The 21,591-nt window shown below is 48.0% G+C and overlaps 1 non-coding gene across 1 annotated transcript; it reads right to left on the reverse strand.

Annotated features, from left to right (window-relative positions):
* Positions 1-404: 404 nt before the first annotated feature.
* TRNAE-UUC (transfer RNA glutamic acid (anticodon UUC)) lies at positions 405-476 on the reverse strand. Its single transcript has one exon. It is a non-coding gene; the product is annotated as a tRNA-Glu (tRNA).
* Positions 477-21,591: the final 21,115 nt, after the last annotated feature.

The raw sequence follows: 21,591 nt of genomic DNA on the forward strand, positions 1-21,591 counted from the left end.
TCTTTTATTTCTTTTTTTTTTCTTTGTGGTGATGCAACTTGTGTGGAAAAATAATAAAGTGTTTTTTGACCCAAAAAATGAAATTTCCTATTGCTAAAATATAGAGTACCAATTTTTATCTCCTTCAGCCTCATCTTTATAATTAAAAATGGTTTCAAGCACCTCATGCCTGGAAGGAGGCTGGTTTCAAGCACCTCCTGCCTGGAAGGTGGCTGATAATGTTGCTAGTCCCCTGTGCACATACATAGTAACTGAAGCGTGATCTCTGACAAAGAACGGCATTTACACCGAGTACATTTCAACATATACATTAAGCCGGGCGTGACCAGCTTTTAAAAGTCACATGTTAGAAGACATTAATGAAAGAAATCATTTTCAGTGATTAAATAATCTAAAAGGCTTCCTTCCCATACCGGGAGTCGAACCCGGGCCGCCTGGGTGAAAACCAGGAATCCTAACCGCTAGACCATATGGGAGTCTTGTGGATCGGTGCTTCAGTTGTTTATATCTTCTTTTAGTGCGGTTCCACTGTCAGTCTTCTATGTTTTGTCTGTCATTTATAATGAAAGGGTACATTAATAATTTCAGCTCCACCTGTTGTAAGCAAAGAGAAGGCTCCTCGCTATTGTTCACTCTCCTTCAGTGTCAGGCAACATTGCTGCTGGGCCCGCCCCCTTGCTGCCTCTGGGCCTCGCCCCTAGAGTCTCAGGCAGGGCAGTGCCTCCCCTTTGGCTGCAGCCCATAAATTGTGGACGGCTTTATAATATCGGCATTTTAGCGAGTCTAACTGCCAGCTGAGCTCGCACACTCCCTCGCAGTGCCCATCCATGGTATCGAACAGAGTGACATTGAAACAAGCATTACGCTGGACAGAATCATTCATGTTTTGTGTTTTGAATATTGTTGCACCAGAAGGACCCAAAGCATTACACCAAGGAACAAAGGCAAGGCACACTTAGAGAAATTGTGATTTTGGCCCTGACCGGCGACATTCTCCTGGTCGGCTGGACGTAAGTAACTCTTAAAACGGACAATTGCCTCACCATTGCTGTTCATGAAGCGCAATGGATAAACCAATACATAGTTCTTTCGTGGTTATATGTAAATATACATGGTGAACACTAGATGGCAGGATTGCTAGAGTGTTTTTTTCATTTCATTTTAGTTAGACTAAAGAACACAACTTTCTAAAAAGATCTTCAAACACGCATTCACAAAATCAATAGTTTTGTTTGATCTTAAAATATTGCATAGTTACAGCTCATTGTTAACACATGGAAAGACCACCCAGGAAGTAACATCATTTGTCAGGTATTGGCGGGATGTACTCTGGTGCTTGCATCATATGCCAGGTATTGCCATGTATACCATGTATACCATTTAATGACATGGAAAGCCATGGTACTCACAACATTTTAAGATTGTGTTATGAAGCTCCAAGGTACTCATGCTTATCAATGGTAGCGCTATCCAAGAAAGGGAGAAGACAGCTAAGGGTTGGATCGCTGGAGCCTGCACAATCGAAGAAAAACCCCCCAAAATATCAACACCAATAGGAAAAACCACCTATCAAAATCAGCATGGTATCTTAGAAAAAAGTAACAAAAAAAGGTAAAAAAGCCTTAAAAGATTTAGTGTAAATTGGAATTGACCATGATGCAGGCCACAGCCAGTTAAGAATACAATATTTCCATGGGTGGTGAGCTGATTGCCATAGGTAGGAATGGTTCCCTATGCAGCTCAGCCAATAATAGTAGTGTTTCTCAAAAAGCCAAATGAAAAGCATTTTGAGCCCAATAATGCAATTTCAGATCCTACAAAATCCAAGCAGAAAAAAGGAGAGATGATCCCCCACCCCTCTCCATAGGCTTTCATATAGAGAGAGTAGTTCCAGCTTAGTGCGAGTAGTTCCAGCTTGCTCCTAGGCCCTTCAGCGCTGCCTGCCTCCAGCCTAGTCCTGTCCAGGATCATGAGCAGCTCTGACTGCCCCCACTGAAGCCAGCCTTTTATAGTATCAGAACCGTTGTTTACCGAAGGCACGAAGCTGATCTGTCTATAAAGAAGCAGAATTATCTCTAACGGCAAGAAGCCAATGGCCCCATCAGCCAATTCCTACTGAATCTTCCTTTTTCCACTCTACGACCTCTGCAGCTTATCCAAAATAGGGCAGCAAGACTTATTCTTGGCTTTAGGCCCAGGGACCGCATTTCTCCTGCACTAAAAAGTCTTCACTGGCTCCCAGTTGCTGCACAGATTAACTTCAAATCCCTCTGCATCATCCACAAGGCCGTCTGCGCCCGGGGACCACATTATCTTCAACTTTATCTCACTAAATACTCTCCCTCTAGACCACTTTGTGTGTAAAGCGTTTTGCTAAACAGAGGGCAGGAGGGTCGCTCATTTTCTTGTGCGGGCTCCCTCCTTTGGAATAGCCTCCCCCTCCCTCTGCACCCTGAGCAGGATCTTCTCAAATTTTGGAAGCTCCTTAAGACTTTCCTCTTTACCTCCTCTTCTACTCTCCTCTGGTAATCCCTCAGTTTCTGAATCAGTATCCTTGGCCCTTATGCATCTTTGTGGTCCTGACATCCCACACCAATTCCTTCCAGCTCCTCTCTATAAACAGCACTTTGCATCTGCACTCCCACCGCTCTGGAGGCTCGGATTTACACCCCCCGCGGCCCAGGCTATATAGCACTCAACATTCCTAACACTTCGTCTATGGTATACCCACAAGCTCAGACTCCCCAGCACTTACCCCCTCTTCCCTCTTCCTTTTCTGCACTTGCACGTTCTGAATAATCAGAAGGCATAGTAGGTTCCTCCGGTATGCTGTAATAAAAACGCGGCAAAAATTTTGCTTTGACAAAAAATTGCTGCAAAAATGCTGTGGTTTGACACAATAAAGGTGTATTCCATTATAACATTTAAGGGGAGCAGGGGTCGCAGGGCTGTCCCCCGCTCCCCTTAAATGGTATAATGGGTCTGGGGACTGCGGGGGTGTCCCTGCATCCTTTACATGGATTGCAGCGGCAAAACCACATCCTTTTTACCGCAATTGTTTGGGTAAATGGCCATTTTTGCCACGATTTTAACACATGGAACTGTTCCTCCCTCTCCCTTTTCCCCCTCTGCTCTTAAATATTGTGTTGTAATGTATTTCCTACCCTCACTCCCTCCCTGCCCTGGGGGCACTTTGAAACAGTATTTTCTTATTCTGTAAGTGCCTAACAAGCAAACAATAAATAAATAAATATTATCTCCCTCACATCCGACTAGCCCAGTAGCTTTGTAGCCCATTGTAGTCTTTTAGGACTTTGTTATTGTCAAAGGGTACAGCAAGTACTATTTACCAAAACAAAAGGAATATCTGAAACTCAACTGAAGTGGGAGAATGGGAGAAAAAGCTCCCCCCAATCTCCTCGCGACCATGGCCTAGAGGATCGCGGCCCAGACACCCACCACGAGATGAATTTGTCTATCTACCAGACGACCAAATACCCTGGTTCAAGAACATAAGAATATGCCCACCAGCCTGCCCTACTCAAGCCGACACCTGCGGCATGGATGAACTCGACTAAGACCTCAACAACAAGTAACCACATCGTTAGAGATGCCATAACGACCTAGCCAACTGCCAAGAACACACGTGCCACCATGCACACTTGTCACTCACGCACCAAACCACACGAAGAATATATTCAGTGCTATGACGTAGGTGACGGATACACCCACTGACGCGCATCTTTATTATTTTTCACATAGGTTTTTTTAGTAATGCAGAAACGCAAGACGTATAAAGCACTCGCGTATACACTTGCTGACGCTTCTCCCACCCCTTGCATCGTGATGAGAATATAAAGAAGACATAATACTGCCTATGAAGCCATGTCGAACCGCAGCACAGGTGCCGTGCATCACACATCCCCACCCATGAACCAGGCCCAAGTAGGCCGCAAGCAAGAACCGCCATGAACACTGAATAAGCGAGAGTACAAGTGTTGATCACGCAGAACGAGCCCTGCGAGAGCTCACAGCCAAGGGGGCGATGTTGCAACTCGTATGCTACCAGCCGGCGCCAAGGTCACACCTGTAGGCAAAGCCAAGCACACAGAAGCAAAATACAACTTTAAATGTGCAGAATTCCTCCCCAGCTACGGTCTCTCCACACGTGACCAAGCCAACCTGACAAGGTGCCAGACCCACGAGGAAGAAGTCGCCTGGGTCCCACGTCTGGGACACAGGTTGCAACAGTGAAATGACCAGATGGACACCTACAGCGATGGGAATGGCCTGCTCTCAAGCCTATGAGCAAACCCGCACATTGTCTGCACAAACACATTGTTACACATTGTTGCTAGTGACAGGTAGACCGCGAGCTGTGAACAACGTTGGTCCCAGACTGGGGGGCTCTCGGGAGGACCAATCAGAACATGGGGGCACTCATCACTGACGCCACTAACATTAGCCAATCATCAGGGGTCTTCGTTTAACAATTTTCAACTATCTAATAGAAGGGACAACCCAAGTATACAAACTGACTCATCCTCAACCACTAATATTGCTCTCTATATGTATACTATACTAACCCTACCACTTGAGGAACCAATCCGGAGTGGCAATAGGTTTTTCGCTAACTTTCCCAGGTGACGCAAGTAGCGCGTCATACTGCAGCAAAAAGGGCCTGCGAGCCCCACGAATTTTGAGAGTCTGGACGGACACGTACGATCCTAGACCCATCCCTGCCGTTGTTTTAATAAACAGCAGAATCGCCTTGCTTCGTAAGTGTGTCTCATGCTCATTTCTTGGGGAACGCGGGAGGAGTTGGGGCCTCCCAGCCTGGAGGTCCGCAGACGGCTCAGCCAACCCCGGGATAACCACCCCAACAAGTTGGAGGCACTGCTGAGATCTGTTTACGATCTACCTTTTCATTTTTATTTTTCCCAACGTCTCTCGTTGCGAGGAGGCCCAGCGGCACGGGCCCCCTCTGCCGCTGCCCCCTTTTTGAGGACTACAGGACCAGCGCAGAACTGCGAGAAGACCGGACAGCGCAATCCGGATATTGGCCCTCGGGAGCCGATTGAGAAGTATCCCGCCTGCGGTTGGCGAGTGTCCAGACGTGGTCCAGACGAGGGGAGGTGGCGAGCCGCTTGGAGGGGTGCACGCAGTCGAGCGGCCCCGCATCAAGAGAACTTGGTGAGTATGTCACACCAAACAAGCAATGTGAGATTGTGAGGGAGGGGGAGGAGTGCAATAAGGGCGGTGGGCGGTGTTACTAAGGTGTGCGGCGAAGATTTGATCAATTAGTGTTGACGGTGAAGTGAATGGTAGCAGGACAGGCGCGAGAGCCGTCCGCTACCACGTCACGGAAAAGGGTGGGTGGAGCAAGAAAGCACCACGTGTGGTTGCTCGTAGACACTGATTGGCCTAGGTCGTGGCCACCTGTAAGGGGGGTGTGTGGGTGGCTTTCCTACAAATTGGCTGTTATTGATCAATGAGTAGATGAGGATCCCTATTGATTGAGCAGTGAAACTCGATAGATAGATGACGTTTTCCTGTAGGTGGTAGCTAACTTGTTGCCTAGTACGGAAGATAATTGGCTGGTTAAGCCCTCCCGTTGAGGGGCGTATCACACGCGAGGCAACACAGCGTGCGCAGTCCGATTATACGAGTATATTGTTGGTTTGTGTTATGATGTTGCTGTTCGTATAGCAGCCTAAGCTACCTGGCATGATAAAGCTGGGTGGAATGGAATGTTATATGCCTCTGGTTCTGATGAGGTCATAGAGTGTGCAATTGACTGCGGTACTCTGAGTGTTCTAAGTTTGTCAGTTGATCTTGCTTAATGTTTCTGTAGGGAGCCCATGTTGATGTTGGGGGTCTTTTTCCCTAGTAAACTTAAATAAACCTATTTCTGAAGACTTACCTGTGCCTGTCGATGTCTTCGCAACAATGGCGACGAGGATGGGATGTTGAAGACCCCCAGCAAGGATCCTGAAGACTCTGCCACTCCGCCGTGCCCCCGGCGTAGCAGCGGCAGTTTGAATTGAACAGTTAGTCACACCATGTGCTGGCCGCTCCGCTTTGTTCCGGCGTCGAGCGGCCACTGAGTCCGGCAGCCGACTATCAAGTAAGTGTGCCGCTTGGACCCGTGTACCCGCAGGCCCTGATTCCTTCCGGAATCGAGCCCGCTCCGCTCCGCTGTTGGAACGTCTACGAGGCCGTTGGCCCCTCGCGTCCCACCTGTCGTTTCCCCGGCATCGTTGCATGGGGGAAGGCTAGTGCTGGCACCCGGACGGTGTAGCAGAAAGGCGCGGCATCTGCCGGGTGTTCGCAATCCCATACAAAAGAATTGGAGGAAGTGGAGAAGCGGAAGAGGAGCGGCTGTTCCGGGAAAGGGCGCCGTATGACAGGTAATACGGGCGCATGCAGAATCCTAAAGAGACAAATCTACCACGCAGCTGCTGGTTAATGCGCACGGTGAAGCAGGTGATTTGATGCCATACTGTGCTGAGCAGAGGCGCATTGGGATTTCCAGGGGTAGGCACCACACAGCTTCTAGTTGGAGCGCACCAGTGCCATCATATTAATACATGGGCTCACCCTGGTCTGAAGAGCGTTGGCACATTTGGCGTTATATCTAAGGCACATTATTTGCATCTAAAAAAGAAAAAACTACAAATAAGAAAGGGAGGCCCGAAAAGGAAGTAATTTTGATGTGGGAAGGGCGTGAGGAGCTGAAGGCTGGTCTGGAGTGTCTCCTGAAAAGTGAAAGTGGCTGAAGGCTGGTTTGGAGTGTCTCTCTGAGCAGCATGTCCTGTTTTAAGACCAGACATGGCAGGACTGCCGGGGATAGCTGGACCACCGATATTTATGCCGATACCAGGAGCTGCAAAAATACCATGGGCGCAGTGGTGTAAAGGATTTGCACACTATTTAAAGGCTGCCGGCGGAACGTCATATTCTAGTGAGAGGAAGTTAGCACTGTTATTGCATTTTTGGGGGTATGAAGGCCAAAGAATTTATGAGACGCTTCCTCAACCAACAGGAGATGGTGGCGAAGGTGATGCTACGAATTAATTTGACATTGCTTTGTTGAAGCTGGACAAGCATTTCAATCCCAAGACCAGCACAATATTGGAGCGATATAACTTTCGGATGAGGATGCAAGCCCAGGGTGAGTCAGTTGAGGATTATGTGACAGCCCTGCGACATTTAGCTTTAACTTACAAGTTCCAAGGAACATTCGATGAACATATTCGTGATCAGTTTATGACGCACTGTAGATATAATAAGATACGCGAGGAGTTGTGGTTGAAAGATGACCCCAATCTGGATGAAGTCTTAGCATCCTGGTAACCCATCCAGCTACTCTGCGTGATATTTTGTCTAGACCTTTCGTTTCAAAAATAACTTTCAAAGGCTTGTGATCTGCACGAATCACAAAGTTGTGGCTGTATTGAAGGGTGCAGTGCGAGTGGCTGGTGGCCAAGTTTGGAATAAAAATAGAGTGGCCACAGTGAAGAGGGGTGATGTGTGAAATGTATGGTTTGCGGAGGAGCTTTATAAAAGAAAAAGAAAGGGAGATGTGTTATGATGTTGCTGTTCGTATAGCAGCCTAAGCTACCTGGCATGATAAAGCTGGGTGGAATGGAATGTTATATGTCTCTGGTTCTGATGAGGTCATAGAGTGTGCAATGGACTGCGGTACTCTGAGTGTTCTAAGTTTGTCAGTTGATCTTGCTTAATGTTTCTGTAGGGAGCCCATGTTGATGTTGGGGGTCTTTTTCCCTAGTAAACTTAAATAAACCTATTTCTGAAGACTTACCTGTGCCTGTCGATGTCTTCCCAACAATTACCTTGTTCCAGGCGTAACAAGAGGACAGCTTTGGGGTTAACGGGGACAAACAGTAAAAACTTATTGTGAGCTTTCTGAAGTGTAAAAGATCATACCGGTAGTTTTTGGAAGAGGTCGGTGACGTCACCCATAGGGCTTTCATAGGATACCTTGACCACACAGCATTGTTGAAGGGTGGTGGGGAAGTGAATAGAGGGCAGGGGGTGCGCACAGAGGTTGTCGGCCACCCCAAATACGGGAAAGGTGGAGAGGGGGAAGTAACCGTGCACGGAGAACGCCGGCCACGCCGAGTGAGGTAGGAGGAGGAGGGGAGGAGAAAAGTGGGATGGCTGTATAAGCACGTCACACAGGGCACGCAGCGCAGGGGGCTTCGTGCGCCGTGGCCGCAAGGGGCCGTAACGGTATTAAGGAAGAAAAACAAACACAGGAAAAGACAGCATATTTGCAATTGTTATATTTGACTGTCTTTTAGCGGACGGTCGCAAGTCCCCAAACTACGGGGCCAGGTAACGACAACTATACTGAAGGGAGCTAAAAACACAGTGTAACCATGTCATACGGGTTAGAATCGGGAGGGTGGAGGAATACCCTCACTACCCCACTCCAGCATATGTGTAAAACACTATCGCCCCATAGGGAAAAACTGATCAAATACAGCATAGAATGGACACAAGGGACAGGCAACAAAATGACGACATCCTGGCCGCCTAACGGCAGTTTTGACCCGTACGCCCAACACTCACTACTGACACACATACATAACACATACAAGGCGAAGAAGTTGGCGCATCACGTGGAGGCGTTTAACTTATGGAGGATGTTCCAGGGGTCCCGACCAGGACCAACAGGGATGTTCACTGTGGAGGAAACGAAGGAGGGGAAGAAGATTAAGGAGGAAGAGGGAAATGGGGAAAAGGAGGTTGACAGCGCACAGTGCGTGGGAAGAGACCGAGAGGGGGATGAAAAGCTTAGCATCGCAAATGAAATAGAAGTAAAGAAGGAGAGGACCGACGACATGCCCCTAGCGAAAGTAGTGAAGAAGGAAGAAGGGGGGTTATATCCTGTGACGGAACTACGAGAAGCAGTAAGGCAACAACTAATGGTGGCTGAGGGATATTCGAACCCCGCGTAAAGCCCACCACCATATACAGCTACAGGTAGCTACACAGGGGGGGGAGGAGGTGGCAAGTACGGTAGGCCCAACTTGTACGAAGATGCACGCAAAGGAAGGGAAGAATAGTGAAGAACCAATCCCAACCATAGGACACGACGAGTGGGTAGCCGCGCAGGTGCTGTTAAAATTGCGAGGGACACTAACGGGAGAAGAAAAGGAGGTAGTACGGAGAATGAACCAGGACAATGGGGGCAGCGGTGAAATAAGAGGGGAGGAAGATAAAAGGAGAGAAGGGGAGCTGTTATGAGCAGAGTAGGAGATGTTGGAGGAACGATTGGCAGAATTAAGGAATGAGTAAAATCCACTGATCAAACAGCTTGAGAAAGAGGAACGAGGGAGAAGGCGGGAAAGGAAGGAAAGTAAGGATGAGTTAGAAAAAATTAGGGAACGAACTGAAGAACGGAAGAAGGAAGCTGAAAGGATGAAGACGATAGCAGAAAGGGTATCTGGAGTAGCACAGCGTGACAGGAAAAGAGAGGAAGAAGAGAAAGAAAAGGAAATGGAAATATGGAAGAAGAAAATACTATCCGAGAGCACCAGGAAATATGAGGAAGGTAAAGTAATAGAAAGCATATAAGAAAGGGAGAGAGAGAGATGGGAAAGGAGGAGAGAGGAAGAAAGGATATTAGAGAAGGTGAGTAGTGAGGTGATGGAGGAATTGAAACAGAAAAGAGAGGAAATAGGTGGTGAAATAGTGGAGAAGAGGGAAGGGGAAAGAAGAGAGAGGAAAGTGGAGAGTGGGGTAAGGACATATGTACGTCGGGATGCAGAAGTAGCCACAACATCAGCGCAAAGGGGAGCAATTGGTAAAAGAGAAGAGGAAGGAACGGATTTAATAGACTTAAAAACAGTGACAATTAGGGGGAAAAGGACAGATTTGGGGTTGTCGTTCCTGGATGAATTCTGCAGCAAAGAAGAAGAAGGAATGGGGGGAGAAGGAAGAAGCGGCGATAGGGAAAGCTTAGACAAATTGTACATCACCCGCACCAACCGGAAATCACCATGGGCATGCAGAAAGAAGGAAGAAGTGGGGGGAAGTGAGGAGAAAGAACGAGAAGTGGCGGGAGGGCAAACACGTGCAGTTACACCTGCATCATTCCGCCCAACATGTCTGCCCACACCCGCTCCTGAACACACCCCCTATGCCGGCAGGCTTAGAGATCTCCCTGGACGCAGGCAGGAAGAACAGACACACACACCCACATTAAATAAAGAAAATAATAAGAGAAGGGGGAGAAATGAAGGGGAAGCTACAACAAGCAGCGGTAATATGGACATGACAGATGATCTAGTTGACACAGAAGAAGAAGAGGGGTATAGGGATTCCACACCATGAAGACTGGGGGGACAGATGGGACACAAACTAATGCAGCTATTGGAGAGGGGGGGGTTAGACCACAATATGTCCCTTGAAAGCATGCCGATAAGGAAAATATAATGTGCAGGCTCCCATCACTAAGTGGAGGAGTGGGAAAATGGATATACGAGATGGAAAAGCACACTGCAGGACAGAAACTAGCAGTGGGAGACGTGAAGGGCCTATTAATATCAATATTAGGGGATGCGGCAGATGACATCTGGAAGAGAGCGGGTTTCCCCGGGGTCACAATAACGAACACATCACATGACGGGGGGGCCATTTGCGAATTGCAGGCATGCATTATGGCAAGCTCTGAGGGTACAATACCCAGACACCTCGGATATAGGAGCAATTACATCACGCAAGATGCGTGAGAACGAAGATCCTGTTGATTATATCCAGGAGATTCAGGAGAAGTGGTGTATGGAAACTAGAGAGCAATGGGACAAGACACCAGCAATATTTTACCACATACTAATACAAGGGCTTCCGGAGACAGTACAAAAACAATTGAAGAAAATAGTGGTAATGGAAGCTAAGGCCTGGCTGGAAATACAATTGACAATAGTACACCATTGTAGGATGTGGCAAGAAAAGATGAAACAAAAGGAAAAAGATAGAAAAGCGGAAGAGGCTAAATTAGTGCAGAAAAAACTGACTAAATACACCATGGAAGGAGCACTAATAACTAAACCAACAACAATGACACCAAACCCCACGCAAGTAGAGGCCGCACAGGATCCCTCACAACTACAAATAGCACCACTACCACAATCACCACGACTTATAACACAACAGCTGCCGCCACCCCCACCATACACGGCTAACCTAGGAGGAGGGTATATGGTACCAGGAAATGGATATTATAACAACCTCAGGGGAAGGGGAGGAATGATGAAGGGGAAGGGATATGGCCAACCTGCACATCAGCAAAGGGGAGGATTTCGAAGTTTCCACCCCACTGGGCAACCAGGGTACCAAGATAATGCAGGAAGTTTCCCATGGCAGACCAGGGAACCACCTGTATGTTGGGTTTGTGGGATGTTAGGACACATGTCACGTACGTGTAGAATGAGACCCTCCCCACCAGCATGGGGGGGAACAAGGACAAAAAGGGCCTATGAGGGAGCAGCAGGGTTACCAACAACCACAGGGGCTACAACAGAGCAGCACACAGCAGCAATTAGCAACACAACAACAGCTGCAGACATATTCACTACCGCAACAACAGGCGGCAATAACACAACAACACCAAGTGCAGCCAGTGCAGCAGCTCACTCAAATACAGGACCATAAGTTAACCCCCACCGATACACAGCTACAACAAACACAGTTGGGAAGGGTGACTATCCTGGGACACAACCCTTACACAGGAAGCGGTCAGTCATTATACCCACAATAGGACAGCCCACAGACGTCCTTGGTGTGTCCCATCTTGTCGATAACACCTAATAGTGCGGAGGAACCACGCATTGAGGTAACGATAGGTGACAAAAAATGATCATTCCTTGTTGACACTGGGGCAACCAGGTCTTGTATAAGGGAGGGTAGATTCAAAATGTCAGGTGAGGCCATGAACACCCAAGGATTTTCTGAGGCTAGGGGTTGGTTCCCTTTACTGATAACATCTCCTTATCTATTGGAGATTATGACATGTCTGTCCCGCTCCTGTATTCAAGGGAGTCGCCAGTGAACATACTTGGGAGGGACATAATGAGCAGATTAAATATGACAATCTCCTTCACGGAGGATGGCATAATTTGCTCCACACCAGGAATAAAAATGCTTACTGCACGACAAATACTGCAAGCGTACTGTGGCCAGACAGTAGCTCGGGCTGAGCCAGTGGATGGCAAACTGTTCCAGTACGGAACAGACATGGCATTCACCTGGATGCCAGGAATAGAAGGAGAGATCTGGAGGAGGCCAGCAGCATATTTGTTCAGGCCTGAGACACCAGCCAGTGAACCAGAAGGGAAGATGATTTCGGTGAGCATCGAGAGTATTATAGCAACTGCTGATTATATCGCAGTACATGCCCAAGACCGGGAAGGGAGAGCATGGAGGGCAGTGATAGCACTGGCTGAGGGATGCAGGCTCACTCAGGTGTCCGATGAAGAGCTCTTTTCAGAAGACAGGGAAGAAGGAGAGATGGTATTTATGATGAGTGTAGATATATGGCTAAGAGTGACGTATAAGCAAGTGGCACAGAAAATGGCCATGGCACCTGAGGCACCCGCATCTACCCCAGTTCCATTCTACTAGGAAGTTATGGCTAAGGTTCCAGCATCACTGTGGACCACCAGTCCCTATGACGTGGGCTGCATAAAGAGTATCAGAGGAGTAAGAATAAAGCTGAAGAAGGGTGCAATACTACCTAGAGTGAAACAATACCCACTATCAAAAGAGGCAGATGAGGGCATATACGAAACCATAACGGCCCTGATAAATAATGGCATATTGGTACCATCAGAATCACCATGTAACACGGCCGTGTACCCAGTGCGCAAAGCTAAAGGAGGGTCTTGGCGTTTTATCCAGGACCTCAGACTCTTGAATAACATTGTAGAGGCAGAATACCCCATAGCAGCAAACCCAGCCACAAAATTATGTGGAATTCCGGCAGAGGCCTCACGGTTCGCCGTGATTGACCTCAAAAATGCCTTTTTCTCAATACCCCTGCACCCAGATTCACAAGACTTGACAAGCTTCACATACAGGAACACAAAATGGAAACACACCAGGTTACCACAAGGGTACTGCAAGTCACCCTCAATTTTCAACAGAGTAATACAGATGGACTTGGGAAACATTGAATTAGAAAGTACGGTGCTTCAATATGTTGACGATATAATAATTTGCAGCACAACCGAGAAAAGGTGCAGGGAGGACTCAATGAAAATGCTGACAGTGTTGGCTGAAAAGGGTTACAAGGTAGACAAGGAAAAGTTACAGTACTTTCAGGAACAGGTACAATACATTGGTCAACTAATATCCCAGCACGGAAGAAAGATTGCACCACAAAGAGCACAAGCTATATCCAACACGCCACAACCACAAACGGTGAGGGAGCTGCAGCAGTTCCTGGGATTATGCAATTACTGTAGAGCATGGGTTTTTGACTACAGCTCATACATAGGACCCCTACTCGAGGCATTGAGAGAAGCACACAAAGGGGACAAAACATTGGGATGGACAAGGGAAATGAAGGAGGCATTTGACGAGTTGAAACACGCCATATCCACTGCTCCGGTACTAGCCACCCCAGATTATGAACGACAGTTCTTTATCTTTTCGCATTGCGACTCAGCAGTAATGAAAGCAGTATTGACTCAGAAAACCAGCATGGGACATAAGCCAATAGCGTTCTACAGCTGTCACTTGGACCCTGTCATGCTAAGACATTTCCCTTGCGAACAGAGTCTCGCCGCAGCTGCATTTGCGGTGGAGAAATCATCAGCGATTACAATGGGGTGCCCAACCACACTATTTGTGGAGCATGCGCTATTTGCAATATTGAATAAGCCTAAGTCCACACTAACCACACAGAGGACGTCAGGTTATGAGATCATCTTGTCTAGACCCGTATTGTCAATTGTCAGATGCAGTACAGTTAACCCAGCCAGATTTATAGCGGAAGTTATTGAGGAAGGTGGTTATGCTCACGATTGTACACAGACTATCGAAACATACTCATGCACTAGAAAAGTTGAAGAGGATGCACTTAAGGGTGGGGAGATTTTGTACATTGATGGGTCATCAACAATAGACCAAAGTGATGGGATGAGGAGAACTGGGGCAGCAGTTGTAAAAATGACAGAAGATTTGATGTATGTCCCTGTGAAATGCGTGCAGTTACCACAGCATTATTCGGCTAGAGCAGCAGAATTGGTTGCACTGATCTTGGCGTTGAAGGAAAGCGTTGACAAAAGAGTTACTATATATTCTGATAGCGCATATGTCACGTCAACCGTCCACTCGGGGCTGATAAAATGGCAGAGAAGAGGGTTCAGGAGAGCTGATGGCACCCCAGTGCAACATGCTCTTTTGTTAGCAGAATTAATTGAAGTAATTAATGATCCCCAAGAGATAGCTTTGGTTAAATGCCCGGCACACACTAATGGAGACGACCATATCTCGAAAGGGAATGAAACAGCAGACGCACATGCCAAGCATGCGGCATACTTTGGTGAAATATGGAACCCCCCTGAGTCAGAGAGAGGGAGGGGGAGGGGGATGGCAAAACAGATGATGATGAAAGAAGGGTACACCCATCTCCCCGCAACACAGATAATGGAATTACAGGCAGCCGTACCAATGACAGAAAAGGAACTATGGGTAAAAAGAGGATGTCCGATGTCCCCAACTGACGCACTGTGGCGTCAAAATAACACTGGAAAGGTGGTCATGCCGTTGGCACTGTTGAACACCGCCCTGGCCCAGCTCCATCATCCAGCACATACAGGAAAGGAAGTAATTGCAGCACAAATTAGGGAAGATTGGTTCTGCCCCGAGTTAAATTCTCATGTAAAAAATTTCATCAGCAATTGCCTCACATGCCAACAGTTTATGGCCGGTCACACGCTGCAAGTGATAAAAGGTACTATACCCCGGCCAGAGGGACCCTTTCTACACATTTATATTGACTACGTTGATATGATCAATGTATGTCAAGGACATAGGTATATGATTGTAGTGGTATGACCATTCTCCAGGTGGATCGAGGCCGGACCCTGCTCACACGCGGATGCGTTCAGAGCAGCTAAATTTTTTGTGAGCGAGGTTTTTCCCAGGTGGGGTGTGTGCGAAGTGCTGCGGTCAGATAACGGCCCACACTTTGCTAATGAAATGTTTCAGCTCATCACGTCCTTGCTGGGTATTAAAAATAAATTTGCATATGCATATCACCCGCAGTCCAACGCTGTATGTGAACGCCTGAATGGCCCATTGAAAGAAGAAATCGCAAAAATTCAGCAGACAACCAAGAAGAGCTGGTTGTACTGTCTTCCGCTGGCTCTATTTGAGCTAAGGAATAGGCCAGGGTCTGACCACCACCTCACTCCCCACGAGGTGGTGACAGGACGTCAAATGCGCCTTCCTCTAACGCCTACATCAAGAGCATTCACAGACCATGAAAACACTGCAACTGTTCTTGGTGACGAAATGTATCAATATGTGTCTTCTTTGATTACGAGTGTAGCGTTTGTATCTCAACAGCTCGAGCGCACGGGGGCGGGTTGAAGAGTTCTCAACAAGAAGACACCAACAAGGAACTGGGAAAGGAAGGACTATGCACTATTGCTAAAGGTGACCATGTGCTACTCAGCAACTTTAATAGAAAGTGGAACGGCCCACGCTTTACTGGTCCTCATTTGGTAGAAGAGGTAGCTACCAAAGCGGTGAAATTACAGGATAAGCGTGCACGACGTAAAGATCTACAAACTCCAGACCCGCCCTAGCGTTAACGAAAGAGCCATTGGAAGAGCAACGGCATCAACAGCATCGGCTACAGAGAAGGACACATCAATCACAGCTGATGATAGTAGTGTCACTACATCTGATCACCCCCCAAATTCCCCAAAGGCAACTGCTGAGATGGACATTGGACGCTGGCCCACAGCCCATCCCATGGTCACGAGATCACAAAGTAAACAACTTCTGCCCAACTGAGCCCCAGACCCCTCCCCTCTAAGGTCACCCCCGATTGAAGGACGTTGTATAACAAACTTGGGTATTGCACACACACACACATATAAGACACAATTTTGTGTTTTCTCTCTTTTTTTTCTCACACATGCAGGTACCATGTATAATTGTATTGTTAAGAAAATAAGTAACTAACAGTGTACTCTTCCCAGGAGTAGATGCTGCCCACAGTTGATAACACCCCTGAAGCCCTAGCACACCAATTTGTATATCATATAAGAAGACCAAAGTACCTAAAAAGAAGGAGGGTACGTGTATATTACATATATATTATATTATATTATATTATTGTTTTGGCCATAGAACAATCATTTCCCCATCTTCACGAGCACTTACCGGCTCTAAGAGATAGATCACTAAGGTTAGCATGGGAACAGCTCTTCGCCTGGGCACTGAATGATTACTTGATAGGGAGAGCTTAATAACAACGACTAATAATAATAACAAGCATATTGAGGATTTTCAGGCGGGCACCTTTAACGTCGCAAGAATGAGCTGCCGGACTGCAGCAAGGTAAGATCAAAATGCCGGTGAGACTAGCACTTGTAATAAAAATGATAGGAGTATTGGTCATCACTGGTCTGCTGGCTGCCTCTGTATGGCAGAAAAGTTATGCTATCAATATTATGGCTGCACCCAAAACTAACATGCCCCCTCCCACGGCTGCAACAGGTATGACGTCAGGTGGTACTAGCAACCCTACGGATAAGGGAAGTAGAGTTAAACGCAGCACATATTCTGGTAAGAAGGGTATTGATAATTACATAACAGATTCAGCACACGTCTCAAACAACATGTGGTACCAGCACATGACCCAAATTGGTAAGCAGACGACAGAAGATAGCTGTTATGTGTGCTCATTGATCCCATACGCCATGAGCGCTTCACGGACCTTCGTCGCCACAGAAATACAGGAAAAGACGGCGCGATGTATAGTATATCTGGCACTATTTCAAACGAGAGGACGATTTCAAGGAACGGTGGTGAGAATGCAGTGGGAAACAAGAGACACATACCCATACGAAAACAATTTCCTCAAGTCATATTTGAGTTACCATAAGAGCGGTTTACACGCTGAAGTGTTCAGCTACATGACGAGTGGCCCTGAAAAGGGAGAAACGAAGAAAATAACACTACAATACCTACCATGTGATTGGTACGCCACTGAAGTTCCTGGTATACAAGGATCTTGGGAAAGGCCACTGATAACGATAACAGGGAAGGTATACATGAACAATGAATGGGAAATAGGAGTGGTCGGTAGCAACATGATAACAAGAGAAAATATTACCGCCATACAGGAACACAACGACAGATGTTGGACGACATGGGGCAAATACGTACCCATGCTGATATGGATGGAGAAGGATGATGACCCAATAAGCATACTACCGCTGACCGTGCCCAAGTCATGCTACCAACACAGAGGAGGTGTGGAGGTGGGATATAACACCAACTGTGGAAGTATGTTAGAATTACCAGAGGGGGGTCTTGGAACGGCAGTGATAATGGATCACTATTGGGCCTGCGGAGATAAGGCATATCACACCTTGCCTCCGTTGTGGAATGGTATATGCACAATGGTACACATCAACGTACCATCACTAGTGGTGCCCCAAAAACATGTGAACATGGCCAATTTCCCCAAAATGGATGAAGTAAATAAGAGGAAGAGGAGATACGTACAATCACAGGAGGGAGAGAACAACAACAACAACAATAACATCCTAACAAGGATAAAGAGACAAGGAGAACCCCTGACAGGAAACTACCTGTGGGGAAGGTCGGAAACAGCACTCACTTCTATTCCGCCAGAACATAGATTATTCAGCAGGGCTGCAATGTTCTTCTCGGCAATAATACACCCAGGACTGCAAGCTTATGCAAACACTAAATGGCTCCAGATCACCCGATGGGAACTAATGATGACAATTAATTCAACAGTAAACGGATTCAATGCCATAAAAAGAGGAGCTGCGAGCGGTAAGAATGGTAGCACTACAGAACAGATATGTACTGGATCTTCTCACAGCAATGGAAGGAGGAGTTTGTGCAAAAATAGGACAATCATGCTGCACATTTATTCCTGCTAACGATGCAGATAATGGTACACTTACTGAAGCAGTATCACAACTGGCCCAAATGCACTCCAAGATGATGGAAGAAAGTAAAGGAGTAAAGAAGGACAATAGCTGGTTTTCATTGTTATGTTCATGGATGCCATCATGGCTGTCGGACAGGCTGAAGGTAATAGTTGGATGCATAATACTGGCTGCAGCTGTATTGATTGTAATAAGGTTTTGGAAGGCCAGGAAGGCACGCACTACAGACGAAATGATCGAAATGGTTGGCATGCACCCCTTGATGCCAACTGATGATGACCAGCACACCGACGTGATAATAAAGGAAAGAGAGAAACTGCGCAAACAGATCATCACCAATCACTTAGACCCACCATCCGTTAAGCTTGAGAACCCAAGAAACCCGAGGAGCTATATCGGAAGATGGGTATACTGCAAACCGGGAGGGAGCTGTGTATATATGTACTGGTCATTTGAAGACCATGTCAACCACTATGGACACCTGGGAGGAGTGACCAAAATATGGAGAGTAAGAGGAGATAAAGAAAAAGATATGTTTGTGGTCGACAAGTAGACAAGAGGGGGGAATGAAGTGGGAGAATGGGAGAAAAATCTCCCCCCAATCTCCTCGCGACCATGGCCTAGAGGATCGCGGCCCAGACACCCACCACGAGATGAATTCATCTATCTACCAGACGACCAAATACCCTGGTTCAAGAACATAAGGATATGCCCACCAGCCTGCCCTACTCAAGCCGACACCTGCGGCATGGATGAACTCGACTAAGACCTCAACAATAAGCACCCACATCGTTGGAGATGCCATAACGACCTAGCCAACTGCCAAGAACACACATGCCACCATGCACACTGGTCACTCACGCACCAACCCACACGAAAATTATATTCAGTGCTATGACGTAGGTGACGGATACACCCACTGACGCGCATCTTTATTATTTTTCACATAGGTTTTTTAGTAATGCAGAAAAGCAAGATGCATAAAGCACTCGCGTATACGCTTGCTGACGCTTCTCCCACCCCTCGCATCGTGATGAGAATATAAAAAAGACGTAATACTGCCTATGAAGCCATGTCAAACCGCAGCACAGGTGCCGTGCATCACACATCCCCACCCATGAACCAGGCCCAAGTAGGCCGCAAGCAAGAACCGCCATGAACACTGAATAAGCGAGAGTACAAGTGCTGATCACGCAGAACGAGCCCAGTGAGAGCTCACAGCCAAGGGGGCGATGTTGCAACTCGTATGCTACCAGCCGGCGCCAAGGTCACACATGTAAGCAAAGCGAAGCACACAGAAGCAAAATACAACTTTAAATGTGCAGAATTCTGCCCCAGCTACGGTGTCTCCACACGTGACCAAGCCAACCTGACAAGGTGCCAGACCCACAAGGAAGAAGCCGCCTGGGTCCCACGTCTGGGACACAGGTTGCAACAGTGAAATGACCAGATGGACACCTATAGCGATGGGAATGGCCTGCTCTCAAGCCTATGAGCAAACCTGCACATTGTCTGCACGAACACATAGTCACACATTGTTGCTAGTGACAGGTACACCGCGAGCTGGGAACAACGATGGTCCCAGACTGGGGGGCTCACGGGAGGACCAATCAGAACATGGGGGCACTCATCACTGACGCCACTAACATTAGCCAATCATCAGGGGTCTTCGTGTAACAATTTTCAACTATCTAATAGAAGGGACAACCCAAGTATACCACCTGACTCATCCTCAACCACTAATATTGCTCTCTATATGTATACTATACTAACCCTTCCACTCGAGGAACCAATCCGGAGTGGCAATAGGTTTTTCGCTAACTTTCCCAGGTGGTGCAAGTAGCACGTCATACTGCGGAAAAAAAGGCCTGCGAGCCCCACGAATTTTGAGAGTCTGGACGGACGTGTACGATCCTGGACCCATCCCTGCCGTTGTTTTAATAAACAGCAGAATCGCCTTGCTTCTTGTGTGTGTCTCATACTCATTTTTTGGGGAACGCGGGAGGAGTTGGGGCCTCCCAGCCCGGAGGTCCGCAGACGGCTCAGTCGACCCCCGGATAACCACCCCAACACATCCCAGACCATTGGATTGCAGCCCAGAAACAATGTCAGTGTAGTGTACCAAATTCCTTCCAAAACAACTGATTAGCCGGACTCAAAGCCCAGACATTCAAAATGAATAGGAACATCTGTTCATAACTGTTGATAAATGCTCACTGCAAGGGCGCGGGTGTTGGCGTCCCGCGGAGGGTGTTTGCTGAAGCCCAGGAGGGACACCGTACTCACGGAGGGGAGGCCACACCCCCTCCCTATTTCTTCTCCTCATTATCCCCGCAGGGCAGGAAGCCCGCGGGGGAGCAAGGGCGCGGGTGTTGGCATCCGCGGAGGGTGTTTGCTGAAGCCCAGGAGGGCCACCGTACTCACGGAGGGGAGGCCACGCCCCCTCCCTGTTTCTCCTCCTCATTATCCCCGCAGGGCAGGAACCCCACAGGGGAGCAAGGGCGCGGGTGTTGGCGTCCCACGGAGTGTGTTTGCTGAAGCCCAGGAGGGCCACCGTACTCACAGAGGGGAGGCCACGCCCCCTCCCTATTTCTTCTCCTCACTATCCCCGCAGGGCAGGAAGCCCGCGGGGGAGCAAGGGCGCGGGTGTTGGTGTCCCGCGGAGGGTGTTTGCGGACCCGTGGAGGTGTACCATCTGGACTTTGTTCCTTTGACCCTGAGGCGGTGCAAGGACGCAGTGTTTAGGTGGTGAAGAGGAAGGCCCGGCCTGGATCCGCCTGGGAGACGAGGGTGTAGTAAGTGCTGGTGAGGGACTGTATGAGGAGCTGTTTGTCTGTTGGTCTTGGACAAGAGGGCTGAAACACTGGTGTGGACTTGCTAAACCCGCAATGTCACTCCTCAAGTCCCTGAGAACTTTGAAAGCCCACGGTCCACCAAGGAAACCCCCCCTCCATCACCAGTGCTCTCACCCTTCCCCCTCCCTTCGTTTTGCTCAGAGGTTCATCTCGCCCGCCAAGAGAGTGGCCCCAAACCCAAGCGAAAGGTCTTGAAGAGGTTTCGCTCCCAGGATCAAAAGGGAGCGCCAGTCATAGCCTTAAATCTGGATGTACAAAACTCTGTCCTAGTACATGCAGTTGAGCCCTTCACATGTTCCCCCGAACCCCCGCTAGAGATGAAAGATGGGGGTTGTCGGTAGCGGCAGGGGGACAGCATAGGCGCAGGACAAGGGATCAGGGAAGGTCCAATACCTACCAACCATGGAAGTCTGTCTGATTCTTGTGAAGGAGGGGATTGTACCTCTAAGCCTCAGGCTATCATAGGCCCCAACGGAGGAAGACATCCAGGCCCGTTGTCCCATCCATCCACTGCAGATGTGCTCTCCCCCCTTGTCCCC

The sequence above is a fragment of the Ambystoma mexicanum genome, chromosome 2q, assembly GCF_040938575.1.
Source record: "Ambystoma mexicanum isolate Mex_15411 chromosome 2q, UKY_AmexF1_1, whole genome shotgun sequence".
In the NCBI taxonomy this organism is placed as follows: domain Eukaryota; kingdom Metazoa; phylum Chordata; class Amphibia; order Caudata; family Ambystomatidae; genus Ambystoma; species Ambystoma mexicanum.